This window comes from Gossypium hirsutum, chromosome A07 (assembly GCF_007990345.1).
Source record: "Gossypium hirsutum isolate 1008001.06 chromosome A07, Gossypium_hirsutum_v2.1, whole genome shotgun sequence".
NCBI lineage: Eukaryota > Viridiplantae > Streptophyta > Magnoliopsida > Malvales > Malvaceae > Gossypium > Gossypium hirsutum.
In genome coordinates this window covers 84,245,010-84,257,329 of record NC_053430.1, presented here as the reverse complement: position 1 = coordinate 84,257,329, position 12,320 = coordinate 84,245,010, and positions in this window count along the sequence as shown.

Here is a 12,320-nt window from a genome sequence, read left to right as displayed (position 1 = left end):
ATAATCCAAAAAGAGTCATCTTAGGCTTTTCATATAGCAATGCTTTTATATAGTTGAGAGAGTTGGTCAAAACATATGTTAGTAAATCTATCTCGACACTTAAAAAGTATCATATTAGGATTAAATATGGTAAAGAATCGGACTGGGCTTTAAAAAGTAAGCGCTAAAATATTTTTGATGGTTTAAGCTAAAAATCCATCTACATAACTTGGTCCAAAACATTTTTTAATGAGTTCAAAATATTTTTAAATTTTTTATTATTAACGAATCAAAGTCGGTAATGATTAAAAGTAATTTTAGTAAATAAAATAGTTCCAAATAATTAATTTCATATATTTTTTCCCAGATAAATAAATAGTTACATTTTAGTAAAATATGCTTTTTAAGTAAATTATTAAAGTGTTTTTTTGTATAATTTGCTTTAGTAAATTAGAATTCTTGTAGTTTTGAATATTTGTATTTTATTATTCAATAAAAATCTCATTTTTATTTATATTAATTTTTATAAATATATTTATTATTATGAATTTTTTCTACAATATTTAGAGAAACGTTGGTCGAATGTCTCTTAATATACAACAATAACAATGATCAAAGCAGTAGCACATCTACAGCGATAGAATACATAACATTTTATAGGCATTCAGTATGGTGGAAATTTAGAAGTATCCACAAAATTTGTTATTAAAGGAGCTAACAAATAATCAAATAATTTTGTGTTGGGCTAAAATATTCACAAGATAAACCCATTTTGGGCTCAACATTTCACGTCACCCACGTCATGCAGGTGGGCCTCAACCCCATCAAGTCACCTACACCCTCCATATGCATGAGGCAAGGTTTCAAACTTAAGGCTAGTTTGGCAATGCTTTTGAAAAGTGTTTTTGAAAAGTGATGTGAAAAAGTACTTTTAAGAAGTGCTTTTGAAAAGTTTGGTTTAAAATTTGAGTGTTTAGCATTGCTGTTAAAAAGTGCTTTTGAGAAATAAAATGTCCATTTTAGACATGTTATTATAAAGTAACAAATATGTATTTAAATAATATTTAAATTAATTAATAATATTATATTTTAGTAACAATATAAAAAATTATTATAATTTCTTGTTAATATTTTAATATATAAAATATAAATTTTAAATATTTTTAAGCAATAAATATTAATTATTTATAAAATTTAATTAGAATATATAAACTATATTTTAAATATTTAAATATAACTATTAAATATTTGTAATTAGTATTTTAAAAATTATTTTTTTATTTTTAATTAATGATTTTAACACATTTGTAATTAAGTACCAAGAAAAAAAAGAAAAAGTACTATGGTATTGGAGGGGTGAAAAAGTAATTAAGCATTAAAAGTGCTTTTGGGAGAGGAAAAGCTAAAAATTTTAACTTATCCTTTTCAGAAGTGTTTTTGAAAAGCACTTCTGAAAAGCTAAAAATTTCAGCCAAAAGCAACTTGTTCTATACAACTTTTCTTTCAAAAGTGCTTTTGGAGCCAGAAGTGCTTTTGAAAAGCAATGCAGAACTGACCTTTAGTCATTCAATCACTTTTCAAAAGGGTTTCCATATATACACAACTCAAACTTGGTATTTAACCAATGTGGGATTTAAGCCTTTACTTTTACTCAATAAATATTTTCAAGTAACTTACTTTGAGCATCAATTTCTCAATCATTACTCAACCATTTTGAGCATAAAAAAAGTCTCTCATAGAATAGAATATGAAACTATAATTTTATGATTCAACTCTCTACTTTTACCTATTAAGAATATGCCTCAAAGTTCTCATAAAATGTAATTTTTCCAACACATTTTAGGTTTAAATCAATTTTAAGTTTGGATTGAATGAGATTGAACTCCAATTAAAACACAATGTATATCTTAGACCAAATTAGAGCAAAGCTCAATTGCTTACTTTGTTTGTTTGTTTGTTTTTTTAATTTAGTTTTTAGTTTATATTTCTTTGGACAAAGAAATATTTGTTGACTTTATTTTAGAAACTTCAAACAGCATGGAGCTCTCATCCATTTTTAAAGTTCCACACTTGAAAAAATAAAAACTCTTAAGTGTTTCAAACTCTTTCAAATTAACGTTAAAAAACAAATTTCTAATCAGAAACAAATACTAGGCTTGTTTAATAGAGTGTTGAAAATAATTAATTGATCGAATATTAATAATTTTGTATGTTAATTTTTTTAAACACTTTCTTATAAATTACAATAAAACTATTAGACAATTTTTTTTTCAAAAAAAAAAATGTAAAAAATAATAAGAAGATGATGATTTAATTATCACTTAATAGATAATACATTGAATTATTATTTTTAATTTTAATTATTTCATTTAAAATTATATTATCCTTTATCAAATAATCTAATTATATTAGGAATTTAATTTTAACTAATATATTAAATATATTTTATACTTAAATTTTTAGTATTTATTTTTTTAACCCTTAATTTTCAACAGTTAATTTTTTTTAATTTATCAAACATAGCTTTAAGTTTTACAAATATTTGACGTAGAGACAAGAAGACAAGGACAAAATGTGATTTCAATTTTTGACAGAGAACAATTTTTTTTTCTTTTAATATTTTTTTAGTTATTGTTTTCAGCTTTTTAACTATAACTTTCTTATATATAACAATATTTAAAATAATTTTTTCAAACTTTGAATACATTTTAAAATGATTTCAAGATAAAAATATATTTATAAGTACATAAGGAAAATGATAGATCTCTCCCAAAAGTTAGTAGGTAAATCTTTTAGAGGGACCAACGCTCCTTCTCAAGGGATCGATACTCTTCTAATGGTCACATTTCATGTACCTCAAAAACATTCCAAGAAGCAAGAGACATAATCAATATTTTAGTTATTCATTTTCTTTTTTCTTTCTCTTAGTACATACCTTTTAGAGCGTATCCATGCAAATAGTTAGTGACTTTACTCTTTGTAAATACCCACTTTAGAGATGTTTGTTTGTTTATATAAAATCCATCTTTGTAAAAAGAGTGGTTTCTAATTTAGTCTTAAAAGCTAGAAAGATAGCTAATTAATCCTTAAAAATTAGAGTTGTTATATCTTTACCATTAAAAAATATAAAGGGGAAAATTCCTATCTAAAAGTTCTTGAAATGATAGGGATAGTAAATGCAATACATTATACTTGAAAGGTAGTAGCAACAGTAAATAGAGAAAATTTTGGAGAAGCGAAATGATAGTGAAGATAGTGAAATTGAAACCCAAATCATTATAAATGCTTAATTTTTCTATCCCTAGTAAATATCTATATTACCGGTCCAAATAAAATTGGATCCATTAAGTGGGAAACGAGTATGAGTGGTGGTATATTAATTTATGGGGGATATTATTTAAGTTTTTTTAAATTATTTATTTAAAATTTTTAATCTCATTATGCCTTTTTTGGATGGGTAAGTATTTAAAATTATTTTAATATATATTATATTTTATTAATATTTATATTTAACCTCAATATGTTACCGGGGCTCCGTTCCTTTGAATTAATTACTTATCAATGATTTCTGACCAAATCAAATTGTTCATATTGCTTTCTTTTTCTTTCTTTCTTTTTTTTTTTTTTGAGCACAGTGTGTTGTGCAACTTTACCTTTGACTTGAAGCTGTATTTGAAGCAAAAGCGGTTGGATTTGCAGCTGTAGAGATAATATGTTCCCATTCCAATATCATATATTTGAGTAGAGAAAAAAGTCGGCTTTTAGTTGCTTCCACGGATAACTTTTCCACAATAATTTCATAAACTTTCTTCAAATTTCCATTTTTGTAGCAAGTGAGCAGCCTACATACGTTCCAATAGAGTATATCACCCTGAATTGTGGAGTTTCATCCGATGCTAATGATTTTGATGCCAGATTTTAGGTAGTAGACAAAAGCTCAATATTCGGACCTTTTGAATCATCTCACAACAAATCACAAGCCCAAGAAGCTGATGGTCGAGGATTCACCGTCGAGAGAGTGCCTCATATGACCACCCGAGTCTCTAGTTCTGACTTCAAGGACTTTTTTCTATTAGTTCTGGCCAGAAATTCATTCGCTTCTGCTTTCATTCCGCTTCCAATAATGAATTTGAGAGATCCAATGCCTTTTTCTCTGTCAGAGCTGGCCCTTTCACTCTACTAAAAAATTTCAGTGCTTGAGTTGACGCTGATTCAATGAGGGTTACATCATTTTATAGAGAACTCTGCTTGAATGTAAAAGAGAATGAGGAGTTGGACCTTGTTTTCATTCCATTTGTAGGAGTTAAGAAACAGATTATGAAATCACAGCAGAGTCTTGAGCAAGAAGCCTTAATGACTTGCTATGCAAACAAGAAAATCGGGCTTGAGAAATCAAGAACAAATTGCTTAACAAGAACCAAAAAAAGAAAGAATGTTGAAAGACCCATCACTAATTGCTGAAACATTTCATTACATATAAACAAGTAATTAACTTGTCTGAAAAATAAAAAAGACATCACCAAAACATACATGATATAATACCCTTAAACCGTCTCTGTCGCTAGATTAGGGTTATGTAGCATTACTGATCAATCGAAAATCATTTAACATCATATCATCAAATAGATTAACCTCAATCAAAATCATATCAATCATATGCATATTGTCCCTAAATCGAGCCTTCAAGGTCCTAAAAAAATAGTTTAGAAGTAATTCGAGACTAAATTGAACCCCTGTTTACATTTTTCCACATTTTTCTATTTTGTTTTAGATTGATCCCTATTTGTTTCCGAATTGATTGTTAGGTTCCGTAAGCCTAATTTAAAATTCGTTTTCACATATATGCTATGAATAATGATTAGATATTGATTATTGATATTTAAATTGATTATTGAACTGTTTTGAGATATTATCAGATTTGTTAACTGTCATAATGTCTCGTAACCCCAATCCGTCAATGAAAATAGGTTAGGGGTGTTACAAATTACATATCTCAAAAATTATTAAATACTAAAATTACACCCAATTTAATTTATAAGAATCAAAACTTTTGCGAAATTACATTATCATATTATAATTAAACAATTAAATACATTTATTCACATACATAATCCAACACATGCAAATAATTAAAAGAATGTCGCATATTATGAAAATTAATCGAACATAAAGAAGAGAGAAAATTTAATATTGGCTTTTACTATAAACATAGCACAACTTGATTCTGATACCAATTGTTGAAAAATTTTGATCAAGAAAACGATTTTACAGTTACAACGAAAAATTTAAAAATTTCAAAACCAAGCCACCTGGAGATATTTATAATAATAAACTTTTACTGAAAAGTACTAGTACTTTGTGTGAGACAGATTCAGGTCGATCATGGCTTTCAACCAAATGACTTCTCAACTATCCTCATACCACAAATTGCATCCCGCGTGGGCTCGAGTAACACAAACCAAACACAAAACAAGAAATGATATTATTACTTCTAGTATGGAAGTAATTCTTTAAATAGAAACTGGTAAAGATTGTAATTCATAGAAAATATAACTTATTCTTAAGTAAATAAATTACCACTATTTTTTGGAAGAATAACGATAACTCAATAATAAAGAAGTTTGTTTTTTTAGGTCAACCAATGTCATCTATTTATAGGGAGAGATAGAAGAATTCTAGTTGAATAAGTCCTTGTAAAATAATATTATTTAAATACAAAACACACTCCTACGCAAAGTAGAGTAGGGGTGGGCGACACACTCTAGTTAATAATAATAGGGTTGCCGCCCCTCTCTTATATTATGAGGGTTTTGAGTTTCTCATGTATTGTGTCCAATTATATGTGTTTTTTGGACTTTTAACGCAACATTTTATAATATAATATAATCTAACATTTATTTTCTATTTTTCAAAATAAATATTAATTAGTTAATTTAATTAACTAAATTAATTTCCCATTAAATAATTTTCTTAATCCAATTTTCTAATTCCGTTAAAGTCATGACAATTTTACCTTAAAATAATTTATGAAAAAATATATTTAATTTCCTTATTTAACATATTCATAATGACTAATTAATGTAGTTTTATTTTCAAACTTCAGTTATTTAATTATAATTAATTTAAATAATAATTAAAAAATTTTAAATTAATTCTCAAGTCATTTTTGTATTTAGTGAGAAAATATATTCATTTGTGAATGCAACTCATGTCTCTAACTTTATCATTTCCACTCATTTATGTTCATTTGGTTTTACATGTAATTCATTTATGATTTCAACGAGCTAGCAAAAGAACCAATTGAACATATATAATTAGGGCTCAAATAATTTACAATTAAGTTTCAGCTTTTCACATATTAATTTATAAACTTATTTAGTCACGAAGTCATTCCACTATAGTATTTTGATTGTGCTCTATCAAATTACATACCATTATGAAAGCTACTTAATAAGTGCTCATCCAATGACCTTGTCATAAGTGTGTTACCCTCGTAAGATATCATTAATCTCCTTGGGATAAATTTGTTATCCCAATATGATCCTATTTTATCTCATGATAACCATTACATCTTCCTTCATGAAAATTCAATTACTGTTAAATTGTAATCAAGTCATTTATCACAAAGACAAACAACTCGTAACCATGTTTACTTTCCCCCTATCATGTAATGCCAATAAGAGGATATCATTTACCCTTTAGTTGGACTATGAATTCTCTATTGCAAATTATACTGCATATTGCAGAAGTTGTATACCATATGTACCAACTTTTAATTCCTTATCTATTTGAACTCAGACTTTTACTTAAATCAAAGTATGCGAGTCATGCATACATAATCCATCATCCATTCAAGACTAAAGAATGCCACACTATGAACGTCACAAGTGAATAAATTCATAAACAAATCTAGGATCTATTCTATTTGGGTTTTTTCCAATGTACTGTCAATCTAGTCAGTCACATCTATATCTTTATCCTTTAGGTGTCATCCGTTACAATGCCCAAGACAAAGAATCTCCCAAATTGAACTTGATTGATGTCATATTAGTCATTCAATTAGTTTGCTCATTTCTGATTAGACGCGTGTTTAGGTTTATCAACTAATACAAGTTGTCTTTCTATATTACGATCCGACAACATAATACAAGAAATATTAAAGTAAGCAATTGATATTTTATTAATTCAATTTTTTCGAAAAATACAACTATACAAGGATAAATATACTACACTTAAGGAACTAGATCCAATATTGGGACCAAACTATAAGGGATAAAAACATTGATGTTTAATAGTAAATAATGGTAACATGAAGTCCTTGTACTATACAAATGAAGTTAGATTTAGATTTGATCAGGTAAATTGTTAGATACGGGCATTTCAGATATTAGGGTATTGAATGAAAAAATTGAATTAATTACATGCATGTTTATATTGCTATAATCTATGTTTGAATTGCATGATTAAAGAGTTTTCTATGTTCATATTTAATTTTTGTAGCTAAATACGATGTACAACCTTCACGGGACAAAGGAAAATCTAAAGCTATTGACGAATAATTGCTTTCGGTTTGTGGTTTCATAATTTGTTTTTATTAAATATTTATATATTCTTAATTCAATAACTGAATGAAAATAGAAAACTATCGATGTTGAATATGTTCAAAAGGTACTTATACCTTACTATGTGATATGTGATTATTTGGCATGTTAGTTGAATATGTGTATGCTTGATATGTGATATTCTATTGTTATTTTATTTTAAACATACACTACGATTATTGATAAATGGATATGTCCTATTAACGTTGTCAGATAGAGTTACGAGTATATTTGGCATGTAGGTACACTTTGATACGTGAGAGATTAAACGCTATGCAAATATATACTATGATAGTTCTCTAATACCCTAGGGGTCGAGAACATATCACTAGCTCAAATTCCCTGAGGGTATAAGCATATTCTTATGTGGTTAGCGGTGCATTTATGCCTGATTAGGATTTCGGTATGTATATTGGTCTCTTGGTAGATTGATCCAAGTATCCATTTATCAAAACAAAAATACCAAAAATAAATTATGCCCTATCTCAAGACATGACATGGGGTTCCATGTCTTGAGATATCAAGCTAAAATTTGATGAAAAGAATTTGGATTTGAATCTTATTTTCGTATTAGACTCCACTTAAACTCTAATTGATTAGATTATGATTGATATGTATTTATGTGATTCAATTATATGGATTTTGAGCTTGTTTGATATGAGTTACTTCAACGACGTAATTTGATGTCACACATTCAAATTCAACAATCAGGTTGGATTATTAACTATAATTTTTTATATAAATATGTTGCATTATATTATTTAAATAATACTTTTGATAATATATGTAGGTTTTGTAAAAATATTTTTAGAGGTTGAATTAAATACAACATTAAAGATTCAACTAAACTTTGAACTAGAATTAATCCTTTGTTTTTAATTTTTTTTATATCATACCTTAATTTTGAGAAAAAAATGTTTGTTTAGATATAAATGCATTTATTTATATTTTAAAATTTTATGAGAATTTTATAATTTTATTAGAATTAAGATTAAATTGAGATAATTTATAAATATTAAAAATTAATTCCTTTATAATCATGACCAAATTGATAAAACATGTAAAAGGCTGAATATGTTATTATATTAATTTAAAATCTGTCACGTCATCAATCTGTCATAGACATAACAATGCATAACAAAAACTGACCAAAAAAACGAACCCGATAAATTAGGTGACCAATTTAAAATTTTTTATAGTTAAGTACCAAAATAGAATTTTGACTAAAGTTGGGTTACCTCAATGCAATTTCATCATTCTCCTTTTCTTTTTCTTGTTCTTCACAAGCCACGACACCACCTCCATTGTTGTTAGTCCCTCACTGGTCGTCCAATGCCGTTCATTTCGCACTGCTCACCCTCCCTCACCGTTCCATTACTCTTCTCCAAGCAATAGGATGAGAAAAAAAACCACTAAATCGAGAAACCGAGTCGAATCGACATTTCAATTTGATTTTGTTCTAGTTTTTTTTATAACTCAATTCGGTTTCAGTTAGATATCACCATTGAATCACATCAATAGGTTTGGTTTTAATTTTTTTTCATTGGACATGGATAAGTCCAAAAAATGGTTTAAATTTTTCAAAAAAAATAACATAATATTTTTAAACATATAAACTCAATATATAAACTCATTAGAACCCAAAATAAAATTCATTGCTTCTAAATTCTAAATATAAGTTTTATTGTGATTTCAGATATTTTATAATTAAATAAAAATGAAAAATAAACCTTAAATCTAATTTCAATGTTAGCCTCTTACAAATTCATTGTTTATTTATTATTATTGTTAAAGCTTTCAAGAATTCAAATATTCATCTCCTTTTTACTTCATACATACTATGTTCTTTTTTCTATTATTATTTGTTGTTAAAATTTTTAAAATTTTTGTTATCATTATTAACATTTTCAAGTTGAGTACTTTTTTGCTATTATTACACATTAATAGTTATAAAATACAAATAATCTAACATTTAATTATGTTAATTGAAGATTAAAAGTGATTAAATCAAAGTTTAATTGAATTTTAATAAATATTTATAATTATAAATTTTACAAATTACTTTTTAGATAAATATATATAATTGAAAAAGAAATTTAAATTTGTTAAGTAGAGTCAAAGAAACATAAAACAAAGATAGTTTTATTTGATTAAAGTTAAAAAGTTTAAATCAAAAAATATTTTGTCTAAATAAAGTTTGAAAGCTCAAAACCCAAAAAAATATGAAAACTCAAAACCCAAATCCATCCAATTTAATACAATTCTTATGTCCTCCAATTTAATTTCAGTTCAGAAAATAGAAAAATCAAATACCTTATTTCAGTTCAAAAATACCAAAAAATTGAACCAAACTGATCTTATCCCTACCAAGCAATGGCACCTCCATCTCACTGTTCGGCCTCCCTCTTTCAGATTTTATTTCCAGTCCCTCTTTTAGATTCACTAAGTCATTTTTATACCTATAATTAAAGTATTTTTCCTACTAGCACGAACTCTTGCATAAAAAAAGCTGGTTCAAATCTTACCATTGGAAAGATTTTATCTAAACATCACGACTTAACCGGTATTAGTTTTATCAGGGTAAAATGGATTAGGACCTGTTCTTATATAAAGAAAAAAAGAGCCCGTGTTTCTATGGGGATCCCGTCCACTGTATTTTTCCTCTTTTCCAAGCAATACCTCAACAGAGTCCCAATATCCCGTTGTAAGTATTAATTGATCTGTGATGACCACATCCTGAAAGTGAATACCCTCTTAGTCAGGTTATAGCTCGTCTATTACTTGACGCAGACCCACATTGTTTATAGCTCATCTATGTCACGGTATAGCTCTTCTTTGTTTTCAATAATTACCTACTAATTTGTCTTTTGCTTAAGAAAGTGCCAAATTTCCAAAGTTCACATGCTACCACTATCGATTATTTTTATTACTGAACTCGGGAAAGCATATTCAATAGGCAACCTAGTTTGTTCTCTCCAAAAAGGAAAAAAAGAAGAAGAAACAGTCAGCCTAGTTTGTACTGTATATTTACTAACTTAAGACAATTTTATAGAGTTTTATTATTTGGTAAAATACCATAATACTATTCATCATTAAGTATTCTTGTGTGAAATAGTAATTTTTTATAAGCCTTCTTTTTTAATTAAAAATTATCATTAAATTTCTAGGAAAACAGTGCTTGTCTGGTGTTGAGAAATTAAGGTGGACTGATTTGATACCATTTATGCTTCATAATTTTATGTCTCTTCACTTGCCTTTTTTTTTTTCCAAGAGTCGTTGCCCTGTCTTTAGTTCACTTATCTTTGGTTTTTGGATTTTTTATTTTTTGAAAGGACAAATCCTGAAAAGATTACAATAAAATGACATTTAACTCCAGAATGGGGCACTTTAAATACTTGAGACTCTCTCCTTTCTAGAATTAGTTTAGTGATTCTATCAGCTTTTTCGTTATCTTCCTTCAGAATGTGGCAAATATCTCAATATTCAATTCTAGATAAAAGTTTGTAAATTCTCTTAATCAAAATTGAGTCTAAGTCCTTGCGAATCCGATCTTGAATAACTTAAATTATTTTTATGCTATCAATTTGATTATCACAAAATTATAACTCCTCTTCAAAAGAAATATTAATGTCCAAGATGTCCCATAATTCAACCCCATAAAAGAACAAAATCCCAAGTACCTGTTGAAGCCTAGGATCAATCTTTCTTTCTGGTCCCACAATACTCCCCCAACTACAGCAAAATCAATACCTCCTTTGACTACGCCATCTTAACTTAAGCAAACCCAATTGCTGTCTAGGGACATAAGTGATGGTGGTATTTGTGAGGCCTCCTTTATTGCCTTATAATTAAAAAGAACATAATGCTTACCTTACCTCGACTATAGGAGACTTCAATAATTTTATTGGTACTCCATGAAATACCCTAAAATAAAAGGAGATTACGACTTTTTTCATATATGGTAGAGAGTAAAACCAAAAAAACATTGCCAATCAACATCTCCTAGTCGTATCTGATGGGCAAAGAAACATTGGTTTTTGGATTTTATTAAAAAGAAAGATGTATTGTTATATATTTTATTAAGGATAATGTATTATTGACTCAGAAAAAAAGTAGCGTTTTAAAAAAATAAATTTATGAAAAATATTCTATCAAGAAATACTCCATTTTCGATCGGTCTTTTTATGGAATATTATTGGCGAATTCAGTATTTTTGATAAAAAAATTTAATTTTAATTTATTGTAAATTAAATAGATGTCATAACCCTTTTTAAGCATATTAAAGTAATGAGATAAAACTCTTTACTTAATTTATAATCAAGAGATTATTAAATAGAGTAATTAAGAAACTTTAATTCATTAAATGTAATACCTTTATTAATTGAATTGTAAATGAACTTATAAATAGTACATTGTAAGTGAAAATAAAATAATAAAATTCTCTCGTATTTTCATCCTCTTTTATTTATTGTTTTATTAATTTTTCTATAACACGTTATCAGCACAAGCTTCTACGAGTTCATAGTGAAGTTCACGTCATTTCGACTTTATATAATTTGCCCGTATAACTCCCGTTAAACTATATACGGTATACGTATTTTCATAATTCTTTTATTTTATTTTCTAGATGAAATATTTGCTTTGGGTAACATTTGCACATTTATTTTTACAACTAAAATCTAATAATGATAATTATATATACATGTTTTTTTATTAAAAGAAATTTCAATTAATTTAATT